This window comes from Microcaecilia unicolor, chromosome 1 (assembly GCF_901765095.1).
Source record: "Microcaecilia unicolor chromosome 1, aMicUni1.1, whole genome shotgun sequence".
In the NCBI taxonomy this organism is placed as follows: Eukaryota; Metazoa; Chordata; class Amphibia; order Gymnophiona; family Siphonopidae; genus Microcaecilia; species Microcaecilia unicolor.
The window spans coordinates 426,117,274-426,131,510 of record NC_044031.1 but is presented as its reverse complement, the minus strand read 5'-3'; positions in this window follow the sequence as shown (position 1 = coordinate 426,131,510).

The window sequence follows — 14,237 nt, the reverse complement described above, 5'->3', positions numbered from 1 at the left end:
CCTAGCAATTGGAAACACAATAATGAAGCACCACCCCCTACTGGCAGCAATGCAGTTGGAAGACTTCTGCTCAGTTTAGAGGGAACAGTGGAAAAGTATAGAGAATGGGATAGCGAAAAAAAGCAAAGTAATGAGGAACTGCAGAGTGAATACAATTCGAGGTGTGGCGCCAATATAGCAATTTCAGAAGAGAAGTTACTGTACATGGTCATCAGGACTTTGCAGGTTGTGCAGTTGATTTTTGAATAAACTATAGTGGAAAGAGATGGTTCAGCATTAGACATATGGAACACAAGTTGTATATTTTAAATTGGAGATGATAAGAGAATGGATGAGACTTTTGGTAAAAAAAAATATAAGCAAATTGATGAACATAAAATTGAATAAATACATAAAAGCAAATGAAAAACAGTAATATCAAAAATATTGAGACCAAAAACATAAGGATGGAATCATATCAAATTTATATATTTTTTTATTTGTCTCTTTCAGTGTATATACCCCATGCAGCTACTACTGAAAAAGGTGTGAGCAAAAAAAAAAAACTAAATAAATTGTTAGGGCAAAATACAGCCATGTTGGGTCCTTTGTTTTAAAGTTTTTATGTAATAAATATCTTTGTGTTTGTTGGATGTGTGATCTGCTCTGTTCTCTATTGATCTGTATTTGTATAAAGAGAAATAAAAGATTCCAAATTACCCAAATCAATTTCTACATGTAGATGAGATAGAATGATGAGTTAGATTTAATAGGCAGCTCAGAAACCTGGTGGAAGGAGGTCAAACAATGGGACACATGACACTGGCGCACAACCAGTAATGTCAAAATGACAGACCAGCTTATTTTTGAAAGAGAAAGACGCCCATATTTCCACCCAAATCGGGAGATGGGCGTCTTTCTCCCGTGTGCGAACAAATCGGTATAATCGAAAGCCGATTTTGGTCGTCTTCAACTGCACTCCGTCGCAGGAACGAACAAAGTTGATGGGGGCATGTCGGAGGCATGGTGAAGGCGGGACTGGGGCGTGGTTATCGGCCGAGGAGAGATGGGCGTCTTTAGCTGATAATCGAAACAAGAAGGGCGTTTTTGAAGAGAATTTGGTCCGCTTTATTTGGACCTTTTTTTTCAGGTCCAAGTCCCAAAAAAGTGACCCAACTGACCAGATGACCACCGGAGGGAATCGAGGATGACCTCCCCTGACTCCCCAGTGGTCACTAACCCCCTCCCACCAAACAAAACCCACTTTACAAACTTTTTTTCCAGCCTCTATGCCAGTCTCAAATGCCATACCCACCTCCATGACACCTACTGCTAATCTCAGTACCAGGGAGACTCTTTGCCAGTGGGGCACAACCTCTGATCTGCAGTTAACTGTGAGTAAACGTGCTTATTCCAATAAAGGACGTTTTCAGAGACATTAGTCTTCAGATGTCAACTGGTGTGCCAAGGTTCTACAGCAGCAACAAGTCCTAGAGGCCCTGGAGCACTTTTAGTGGGTACCGCAGTGCACTTCAGGCAGGCGGACCCAGTCCCATCCTCCCTACCTGTAACACTTGTGCTAGTAAATGGGAGGCCTCCAAATCCCACTGTACCCACATGTAGGTGCCCCCTTCACCCCTAAGAGCTATGGTAGTGTTGTACATTTGTGGGTAGTGGGTTTTGGGGAAGGGGGATTGGGGATTGGGGATTGGGGCTCAGCACCCCTATGCATGTGGGATCATTGTCTGAAGTCCACCGCACTGACCTCTAGGGTGTCCAGTTGGTGTCCTGGCATGTCAGGGGGGGCAAGTGTACTATGAATCCTGGCCCCTCCCACGACCAAATGGCTTGGATTGGGACATTTTTGAGCTGGGCGTTTTTAGTTTCCATTATTGCTAAAACAAACAAACGCCCAGCTCGGAAACGACTAAATCCATGGCATTTTGGTCCGTACAAACCGTATTTTCAAAACGGAAGATGGACGCCCATTTTTTTTTAAAATACGGTCTGTCCCACCCCTTCACGTACCCGTTCTCGGACATAGATGCCCATGGAGATGGGCGTTCGCGTTTGATTATGCCCCTCAGATTGGTTGGGTGGCACAATATATTAAGAATGGCATAAAGTGAAACAGGATAAAAATTCTACAGGAAACAAAATGTAATGTGGAATCTTTATGAATAGAAATGCAATGTGTGATGGGGAGAAGCATAGTGGTAGGGGTATTCTACCATCCATCTGGACAGGGTGAACAGATGGATTGTGAATACCAATATAAATAGATTGTGAATACCAATAGAAATTAGGAAGATTAATACATTTGGGAGGACAATAATAATGGGAAATTTCAGTATTGATTGATTAAAAATCTCATTCTGACATCCACGAAAGTAAAATTTCAAGATGCCATAAATGACTTCATGAAGCAGTTGGTCCAAGAACCAACTAGGAGCTAGTGCAAGTGCTAATGGTGCTGGTGCCATTAGCAAATAGTGATCACAATGCAATTTAATTTGTCATCACTGAAAGGACAATGCTAAATATAAACTACTGCTGTAGCAGTTTATTTTAAAATGGGAGACTATGATAAAATGAGGAAATTTGAAAAAAAACTGAAAGAGGTGGTTGCCAGGGTCAAACATTTGCATGAAGAACAGACATTATTTTTGAGTTCACATATCTCTATTTGGTTTCAGTTTCATACACAAAACAACCAAGTAAAATAATCATCCTACAACAATTAACAAGCCTTGTGTCATACAATATATTAGGTCAACTTGTTCAGGCAGGTAGTGTGAGGTCCTTTTACACATAATTTAATAGGTTCCCATACCTTAAGAAATGAGGCCAGCCTGTGTGCCCTTTCTGCCTCATAACTATATGTGAAGCAAACCAGATTCCACCACCTATTTCAATCCAACATCAAATTACCCTTCTAGTGATTTAAAATAAGCTTAATGCTATTGTCAGTAGGAAATCAAAAAGTGTTTCTCTTGGCCGAGACAGAATAACACGTGGAGGGGCATAATCGAAGGGGGTGCCCAAGTTTTCCTGAGGACGTCCTTGCAGGACGCCCCAGCAAAGGGGCGGGGAAACCCGTATTATCGAAACAAGATCGGCGTCCATCTTTCGATTCGATAATATGGTCGGGGATGCCCAAATCGCGAAATTTAGGTCGACCTTAGAGATGGTCGTCCTTAGAGATGGTCGTCCCAGATTTTTGGCCATAATGGAAACCAAGGACGCCCATCTCAGAAATGACCAAATCCAAGCCATTTGGTCGTGGAAGGAGCCAGCATTAGTAGTGCACTGGTCCCCCTCACATGCCAAGACACCAACTGGGCACCCTAGGGGCACTGCAGTGGATTTCATAAATTGCTCCCAGGTGCATAGCTCCCTTACCTTGTGAACTGAGCCCCCCAAAACCCACTCCCCACAACTGTACACCACTACCATAGCCCTTATGGGTGAAGGGGGGCATCTACATGTTGGTACAGTGGGTTTTGGGTGGGTTTTGAAGGGCTCACATTTACCACCACAAGTGTAACAGGTAGAGGGGATGGGCCTGGGTCCGCCTGCCTGAAGTGCACTGCACCCACTAAAACTGCTCCTGGGACCTGCATACTGTTGTAATGGAGCTGGGTATGATATTTGAGGCTGGCATAGAGGCCGGAAAAAATTTTTTTGAGGGTGGGAGGGGGTTAGTGACCTCTGGGGGAGTAAGGGGAGGTCATCCCCGATTCCCTCCAGTGGTCATCTGGTCATTTAGGGCACATTTTTGTGGCTTTGTCATAAGAAAAAAGGACCAGGTAAAGTCGTCCAAGTATTTGTCAGGGACGCCCTTCTTTTTTCCATTATCGATCAAGGACACCCATGTGTTAGGCACGCCCCAGTCCCGCCTTCGCTATGCTTCCAACATGCCCCCATGAACTTTGGTCGTCCCCGCGATGGAAAGCAGTTGAGGATGCTCAAAATTGGCTTTCATTTATGTCGATTTGGGCAACCCTCTGAGAAGGATGCCCATCTTCCAATTTGTGTCAAAAGATGGGCACCCTTCTCTTTCAAAAATAAGCCTGATAGGGTTCTAGGCTTCCAAATAACAATTTTATAACTTAAATGCTCCTTAAGCAGCAAAATTGATCAACATTTTTTCCATCACTTTCCCCTAGTAAATCTTAATATTGAAACAGAAAAAAAAAATGACGTGGGAGAAAATGCCCTCCTCTTTCTGCCATGATCAACATTTTCTGTCTCCCTGCACCACTTTACAAGATGTCCAAAAAGCCCTATGACAATTGGTTGGGTACTAGTAGCAGATAAAGACCATGGCAGGGACTTAGCCCAAAACCAAAGCCACTTCTTTTTACCCAGTGCCCCTCTCACATCATTTAATGACACCCTCTCTACCCCTACAATTCAGGTCAGCCAAATGTGCTGTAACATTGTGAGGATGCTCTAGGAAAAGCCACCAGTTTACAGCAAAAAAACTACATGTTCAGTGTCCTCTACTAAAGAATCTGGCCATATTTGTGTGCTGGATATACAATGTTTAAGCTGGGGCCAGGCAAAATATTACAACCAAGGCATTCCAAACTGAGCAAAGAGTGTTTGAAAGGCTTTAAATTTACCCTCTGTGAAAACCTGATCGATCAACCATATACGTTAGGAGTTACGGATCAAGAAAGGGATCTGGGTGTCGTCGTCGATGATACGCTGAAACCTTCTGCTCAGTGTGCTGCTGCGGCTAGGAAAGCGAATAGAATGTTGGGTGTTATTAGGAAGGGTATGGAGTCCAGGTGTGCGGATGTTATAATGCCGTTGTATCGCTCCATGGTGCGACCGCACCTGGAGTATTGTGTTCAGTACTGGTCTCCGTATCTCAAAAAAGATATAGTAGAATTGGAAAAGGTACAGCGAAGGGCGACGAAAATGATAGTGGGGATGGGACGACTTTCCTATGAAGAGAGGCTGAGAAGGCTAGGGCTTTTCAGCTTGGAGAAGAGACGGCTGAGGGGAGATATGATAGAAGTGTATAAAATAATGAGTGGAATGGATCGGGTGGATGTGAAGCGACTGTTCACGCTATCCAAAAATACTAGGACTAGAGGGCATGAGTTGAAGCTACAGTGTGGTAAATTTAAAACGAATCGGAGAAAATTTTTCTTCACCCAACGTGTAATTAGACTCTGGAATTCGTTGCCGGAGAACGTGGTACGGGCGGTTAGCTTGACGGAGTTTAAAAAGGGGTTAGATAGATTCCTAAAGGACAAGTCCATAGACCGCTATTAAATGGACTTGGAAAAATTCCGCATTTTTAGGTATAACTTGTCTGGAATGTTTTTACGTTTGGGGAGCGTGCCAGGTGCCCTTGACCTGGATTGGCCACTGTCGGTGACAGGATGCTGGGCTAGATGGACCTTTGGTCTTTCCCAGTATGGCACTACTTATGTACTTATGTACTTTTACCACTCCAAAGCTTCCAGTTCATCATATTGGCTGAACTAAAAGTAGGGGCTTGTACCATATACTGTAGGTAGCCCAAGGTTGTCATCCATGTTCTACATTTGTTTCTAATTTACAAAGAACCACCAATGGTGTCTGAAAAATGGTCTGGGCTAATTTTCTAACCCATCCCCTCATTCCCACTGCAAAGGGGAAGGGTTGAGTCTTCTACACTGCTGCAGCCAAACACAGGCAGGGAGATTGTCTATTTCCTTTGCAAAACATTGCCCACTATGATGCAAAATAAAAACATGTTTATAATCAATTAAGCTCAGAAAATTAACCCCATCCTGTTCTTTGCCGGAGGATGTGGTAACAGCGGTTAGCGTATCTGGGTTTATAAAAGGTTTGGACAAATTCCTGGAAGAAAAGTCCATAGTCTGCTATTGAGACAGACATGGGAAGCAACTGCTTGTCCTGGGATTTGTAGTATGGAGTGTTGCCATGATTTGGGTTTCTGCCGGGTACTTGTGACTTGGCTTGGCCACTGTTGGGATACTGGGCTAGATGGACCATTAGTCTGACCCAATATGGCTATTCTTATGTTCTTATGTCTCTCCATTCTGGGAGCAATTTGACAGCTGGATGTCTCTATTTAGGCAGCTTGAGAATGCAGTAGAAGCCTATTCCATAATGACACTTCAGTGCTCAGATGCCATTATAGAATATTAGCATATTCCAGTATCAGTGCACCTAATATTTATGTGTCAGCAATTACACCAGCCATAGACCTGGAGTAAGTCTGTGAGCCTGAATGTGGCAGGGAGGTGCATAACTTACAGTACTCTATAAGTTACATGGGTAACTTGGAGCTTTGCCGAAGTGTACACCCCCTTGCATTTACACACTATCCCCTGAATTTAGGTCACCAAAACTAAGGCACCAAAAATGGAGTGTGGATCCCAGGTCTGCGCACAAAATAATTAATGAACTGTAATAATTACATTACTGGAGTTAAAATGCACTTAATTGGTACTAGTTATGATTTGTGAATGGATCAGGCTGAGCACTATTTCTATAACACTGGGTGCCTAAATTGACTTGCACGCAACTAAAAAAGGAGGTGTGGCCATGGAAGAAGCCTGGGCGGGTCAGGACCATTTACAATACTTAGGCACAGTGTTATTGCATATTGGGGATCTGCAACAGGTTTCAGAATATATAAGTCCTCCTGCTCAGTGCTTAGTGTGGGAATCCATGCTATTTGCTGTTCTATGAAGGGCATTTATCCCACAGCACCCTTTAAAAAATAATGCTGAGTGTACATTTTTCCCAGTGCCTAATTTTTGGTGTAATTTGCTGAATCTAGCCCTTTAGAACTTAAATGAATCATTATAAAATAGTGCTTAGATACCCTGCTAGTATTTTTGTGGGTAAGTGTACACTTCCATACAAAAGAGCTCATATTCTAGACATGTAAATGTTGTCATCTTGATTACAGAATTGTGCTTTTTTATGTCTACAAAGAGCTAGCCTCACTAGCTTTCCTTTCCACAGAAAAGAGAGCAAAGGGTCTATCCTCTTATTAAAAGAAACATGCCAGAAAAATACTGGAAGCATGCCAAGCACATACAGAATCGTAGGAGCAAGAGTCACTTTGATTGTTTCCAGCTTTCCCCACCACAAAAGGTGAAGGGGCATCCATTACAACTGTTGGCAAATATAGTCTCTTCCAGCATCAAGTAGACCCACATTTCCTGATATTTTATACTTCATAAACAACACAATCACTGGAGTTATATCTGTTTGGGGGAGAACATCTGATGTAGTGTAATTAAGTTTAAACCCAGAAAATGCATAAAAATGATCATTTAACACAGAATTTCTGGCAAAGTGTCTGTATAAACATATATTAAGACACATCATTAGCATTGAGTAAAATTATGCACTCTACTGACCTAAACTTGAAGTCAACCTGCATTTTGGTTTATTAAGTCGTCTTTGTATCACTTTTAGATTAGTACTAACTTGCTCATTATTCAATTTATTGTTCATTATTCTAATTTTTATTATTGTGTTATTCACTTTTTGACACTTTCTTCATATGTTATTGATGAGTGAAGATTTTTAGGATAAGTATATTCTCCTGGAACTCTGTCCGGTATTTAAGTGTTTTATATGCACACAACATGCCATTTGTTTCAATAATTTTTTCTTTAATAATTGTTGTTGTATTTTTAACTGTAATATATGCAGGAGTTTGCCAAAACACAGACTGTGTCAGGTCCTTTTTAAATTTTGTTTTCTCCCATGATTGGCTGTGCCTTGTTGTTCCATCTGTGGCCAACTTCACTGTTTTGTTGCATTTTGGCTTTGTGTCACTGGTTTCCTTTGTTGTGCTTTGTTCTAAACTTGAAGTCACCCAATTCAGGGTGTTGCAGAAGGGCCAGAGCCAGAGACCTCAGCAATATTAAACAGCAAGAGGGAGAGGGGATCCCCTCACTGGGTCCCTCTTCCTAAGTGATGCATGTGGGAAAGAGGAACCCGAACTATAACTACATGATGCAAGATCCCACTTTAGGAGTCACCGACCAGGAAAAGGATGTAGGTGTCATTGTTGACGATACGTTGAAACCCTCTGCTCAGTGTGCAATGGCAGCGAAGAAAGCAAATAGAATGTTAGGTATTATTAGAAAAGGAATGGAAAACAAAAGTGAGGATATTATAATGCTTTTGTATCACTCCTTGAATACTACTACTACTACTATTTAGCATTTCTATAGCGCTACAAGGCGTACGCTGCGCTGCACAAACATAGAAGAAAGACAGTCCCTGCTGTGTGCAATTCTCAAAAAAGATATAGCGGAATTAGAAAAGGTACAGAGAAGGGCAGTAAAAATGATAAAGGGGATGGGATGACTTCCCTATGAGGAACGGCTGAAGTGGCTAGGGCTTTTCAGCTTGGAGAAAAGACAGCAGAGAGGAGATATGATAGAGGTATATAAAATAATGAGTGGAGTGGAACGGGTAGAAGTGAATTGCTTGTTTACGCTTTCCAAAAATATTAGGACTAGGGGGCATGCAATGAAGCTACAAAGTAGTACATTTAAAATGAATTGGATAAAATATTTCTTTACTAAACAAAGAAATAACACCAGAAACAATGGCTAATCCACTGATATATTCTTTTAAATACTTAGTATTTTTAGTCTGCTTTATGTAAAGATGAAAAAGATTCTTCAGGCATGGGAGGCTGTTGGACCTTAGAGGACTTCTGGAAACAGAAAAAACTGAAAGCAGAAAATAGCAACACAAAGTCCCTGAGGAAGCCACATTAAGGTGAAACGGTGGCGCCGTTGGACAAAAGCTAAGTGTTGCCTTATACTTGTTGGCGCTTTCGATTAAGTCTTTTGTTAGATTACAGTCAGCACTTTAATGCCATTTTTTTTTAAACACAGCATTTATACACATAAAAACAAGGAGAATTTTGAACCCCCATGATAGAAACTATCAACGGCCACTACCAGGCACATTGTAAACCTAGGACATCATGTCTGATAGGTTCTGAGGGGTTCTCTCCTTTTTACAAATCCTATATAATAAAAACCAACCTCAATGTTCTGAAGCTGACTCTGTGGCTTCAGTGAAGAGTTTTTAACCTCTGAAGCTCAGGCTCCATCTCTGTAAGCTTCGCCCTCGTGTCCAAACGTCATGACATCCAGCACGTCTAAACGTTATGACGTCGAGGGTGGGTCAATCGCCATAAAAGAATCGCGCTTCAAAAAACAGAAACAAACGGAGGTCTAAACTCCCGACGGAGGAGTACCGGCGAGGCAACAACAAAAAAAAGAAAGAAAGGGAAATGTAGCTCCGCCCTCGCATCACAACGCGATGATGTCATGGGCGGGGCGGTACACACAGCGGCGACGACAGAGGACTTGGAGGAGATCCCAGAATCCTCCTCGATATTTCAGAATGGAAAGCCTGCCCAATCTCTTGCAATAACGCAAGCATGGAGGAGGAGGAAGTCAGGGAAGGAAGACAGAAATGCTTAACAGAGGAAAAAGGAGGCGGGGAGGGGGTCCTCACACCAGAGAGATGGGAGTGGGGACCCTGCAAGAGGGAAGGGGCTCACACTCACTCACTCACTCAGTAGAGGGAGGGAGGAAAAGGAGGTGGGGAGGCCAACGGAAGGGAAAGGTAGGATGGGGAGGGAAGGGGGAAAACCAGACTCTCTGTCAAACAAACTGTATCTCTGAGAAAACTCTGTCTCTCTCACTCACTCGCACACAGTCATTCTGAAACACACACACTCTCTCACAGATACACAAGCACCCCGTCTCAATCTCTATGTGACACACAATAGCACAGCCACTCTCTCTCTCTTACAGTCACTCTCACACACACACTCACTCAAACATACACACTACGAGGAAAACCTGCCTAGCGCCCGTTTCATTTCTTTCCGAAACGGGCCTTTTATACTAATATTTACATAAAGTAGACTAAAAATACTAAGTATTTAAAAGAATATATCAGTGGATTAGCCATTGTTTCTGGTGTTATTTCTTTGTTTAGTAAAGATTTACCGTATGTTGCACCAGTTTTCCTGCACTATTTTCATTTGAGTGTTGAGAGAAAATATTTCTTCAATCAATGAGTAATTAAACTCTGGAATGTGTTTCCAGAGAATATAGTAAAAGCAGTTAGCTTAGCAGGGTTTTAAAAAGGTTTGGATATCTTCCTAAAAGAAAAGTACATAAGCCATTATTGATGGAGTTGGGAAAATCCACTGCTTATTTCTAGGATAAGCAGCATAAAATGTATTATACTGCTTTGGGATCTTGCCAGGTACTTGTGACCTGGATTGGCCACTGTTGAAAACAGGATACTGGTCTTGACGGACCTTTGGTCTATCCCAGTATGGTAACTTTTATGTTCTTATACAGCCTAGCCAATGGAGAGGCACACATTAAGGACAATTCTATAAAGGGACGTCAAGTTTTAGGTATGAAGAAGGTACTTATTTGGAGTCTATTCTATAATAAAGGTAGGCACCCACTTTTCATGATAGAATACTAGCATAACTAAGTATCTACACATGCACTTATACCAGTCATAGAGTTGCTATAAATGTTTATGCCTAGACTGAGGTGGTACTTATATCAATTATAGTATTCTATAATTTGCTTGCATTAAGTGTGCTCCCCTGCTCATGCTCCACAACTACTCCACCCATGTGAACACCCACCTGCAAAGAACACACCATTAAGTATAGAAACATACATACAGAATAGCTTGTAGCTGGATTATTGCCATTTATGTGCATATGTGTTCAGAATACTGTCATTTACACATGTACATGTCTAAATCTACTCTGCTTCATATAGAATTACCCCATAGAGGGTAATTCTATAAAGGTGCTAGGAAAGCTCGGGCCTAGGTTGCAAACAAATGCACAGAAACTATAGTATTTTGTAATCTACCCATGTGGTGCCCCTCCTATGCTCTGCCCATCGGTAGAGTTCATGCCATCAAATATTGGTACATACTTACAGAGTAACACATAGCTAAAATATCATTTACATGCCTATGTGTCCACTTATACACATAAATGACCAGAGTACAGGTATTTATGTCAGAATAACTTCCCCAATGCCTGTACCATCTGCATGATATAGTCCTGGAACCCAAACCATGCTTGAACCATAAAAATATGGCCCCACTGCACCCTGTTAAAAGCCTTTTCTGTATCCTAGAATGCCACCAATGGAACCTGCATATCCTAAAACAGATGAAGAATATTATTGAGAAGCCTAGTATTGTCTGCCAACAAGAATTACACAAGTCAATTTTTGTCAACACAAAGCTCTGCACAAACCAAAATGAGTATTAAGATCTGAGACATCTTATCAGCTTTGTTTACCTTCTCCTAAGTCGCATCGTTATGTAAAGACAAAAATATGAGCTTTCTCTATTGCTGCTCCATCCTTATGGAATGCCTTGCCTGGATACTTGAGATAATGTGAAAACATTCAACAATTCGTTACTGAAGACATATTTGTTTGTAAAGGCCTTTTTGGACTAATGAAGACTACTGAAATATTTTTTTGTTGTTTTTCTTGTTTTTTAGGAGAATTTCATTAATTATTATTTTTATTGTGAATTGGTTTATGTTTAATGAATATGTATGTGAAAGTTTTGTTACCCGCCTTGGATAAAGGCGGGATATAAATGTAGTAAATAAGTGACCCTTCATAAATCCCACTTAATCAGAATGAATAACAGGCAAGGCTTTGTTTAACTGGGAGGTAAGAACCGTGATGAATATCTTGTGATCCACATGAATTAGGGAGGATCATGCCTTGGCTTTCCCAACGCAATTATTATGGCTTCAGCTGCTATACCCTGGACTGCCCAGGTGGTGGCAAACTCATTGAATAGGAGAGAAAATCAAGATTTAAGCAAATCACAAAAGGCTTGATAAAATGCAACACCCAATCCATCTTGGGCAGGAGATTTCCACATGGTGAGGGATAATGCTGCCTGCATGATCTCTTCCTCTATGATTTCCTTATCTAACCAGTCCCTATCCACATTGGCTAACTTTGAATATACCAACTCTATAAGAAGATGTACCATGTCTATATCTGCCCCACAATCATTCGATTTGTAAAGCTCAGCATAATATTATTGAAACAGCTCTACAATATTAGTATCTTAATATATCTTGTCTCCAGTTTGTAATTGCAGCATATACACCCATTACCAACAACATTTCAGCTGCAGGCACAGTTGCTAACAGGTGTCCGGTCCTGTTGTCCACAGACTAATAGCTTACTTGACTTGCTAGTGGAACACAGCCACTCCAGCTTGCCGACTTAGCAATATGTTATAATCATATTTTAATTTCTGCAGCTAGATAAGCACCCCATACTCCTCACACTGCACATACAAAGACTTGAGCTCCCCTATCTCCTTTTCCATCTCTACAAACATATTTTCCTTAATTTTATTCTGGATGATCACATAACTAATTTTCACCTCCTGTCTTATATGCACCCCACTGCAAATCCTGAGAAAACCCTGGTTTATCACTGTCCAGATAAAAATCTTCAGTGAATGAAGTTTTGCAATTTAAAAATTAATTTAAAAACTGTTTTGAATGATTTGCAATGGTTTAATTCAATGGTTAAAACCTATGAGAGGTTTCTTTCTGACATCATTGGTGCTGTTTATCCTTTCACTAATTATGAGCACTTAAAAACCTTTTTTCATATTATATTTGACTGCTTTAATGTCTGTGTGGGATATTTTCTTTGATGACAATAAAATCTTCCCCTGCCACAACCTGAGCTAGTTTTTCAACTAAGCTAGCTGAGTGAAAATTAAAAATTGAGATGGGCATAAAAACTGAGAAGGACGGCTTGGAGACCATCCCCTTTGCACAATGAAGTCTCTACTCCATTCTACTTGCTCATGGCCAGAGAAAAAGCTAGCTTTCCAACCCACTATTTATGAAACACACACGGTATAAAATGTAACATTCATCATACACATAAAACAGACAAACGAAAGCTCCATCATGTCCATAAAATTATCATTACCATTTGCCCTCCAATATCTCACTCGTATATACATTGAGTCTGATTATACAAGTCTGTTCCATTATCTTATTTAAGCGATTCATTCTCAGTTCGCTCCATAGGATTATTGAAATAAAAAAGTTTTGAGTTCTTTTTTGAACTGTCCCATATTCTGCATTGATCCTATTCAAAATGGAAGAGAGTTCCATAATTTACGGCCAATAATATAAAAAAATTGAAGACCGATACTCTTCTAACCTCAGTGTGTATAAAGTTGTTACATCAAGCAACATTTTATTAGCTCTTGAAGGCTGATATAATCGAAAATGTGCTAAGACTCTCACATAGACAAAATTATTCAATACTTTGAAAACTAGTAGCAATATTTTAAACTTAATATGCTGTTCAATAGGTAACCAATGTAATTTCATTAAAATAGGCGTGATATGTTCAAACCGATAACTACCTGTCACCACTCTCACTGTGGTATTCTGGGCCATTTACAAAGCTCTTAAAAAGACTTTGGAATCCCCATTATCAAGCCGTTACAATAATCAAAACAAGGACAAATAGTACTCTGTGGTGCTCATTTTCAAAACAGATGGATGCCTTAAGATGCCTAAAAATGTCCATCTGCTAAAAACATCCAAATCCTGATTTTGGAAAGTCATAATTTGGACATTTCACACTGCAGTTCATCCAGATATCAAGGGGTCATGTTGTGGGCGAGATTAGAGAGGGTTCAAAAGTAGGACATCCAACAGGGATTTTCGAATGGGAAGAAATGTCCATGTCTAAAAAGAAGGATGTTTTTATCTAGACTTGTTTCCAGGGCCACCGAGACACAGTCGGGCCCTGGGCAGGACTGGACCACCATGCACGTGCCCCTGCACACCCCCTGAGCTGCCACAGCACCACCCTCCTGCTCTCCCACACTTGGGCCACCGCCCCCGCACCTTTCTATCTGCTCCCTCGCTCTGCCCTCTCCTGCGCTGCTTCTGTCTGTGCTGGGAGTCGGGCCCCAGATGATTACGATCATCCGGGTCCTGGGCAGCATGCAGGAGCAGGAGGGGACAGGCCCAGAAGAAGACAGGAAAAAGCTTGCTAGCGCAAGGGCCCAAGCCCAGCCCCCCCCCCCCCCCTTGGAGGTCAGTCTCAGAGAAATGTGCCCCCCCTGGTCCCCTCTCAGTGGCCCTGCTTGTTTCAGTCACTTCTTGGCCTTAATTTGGT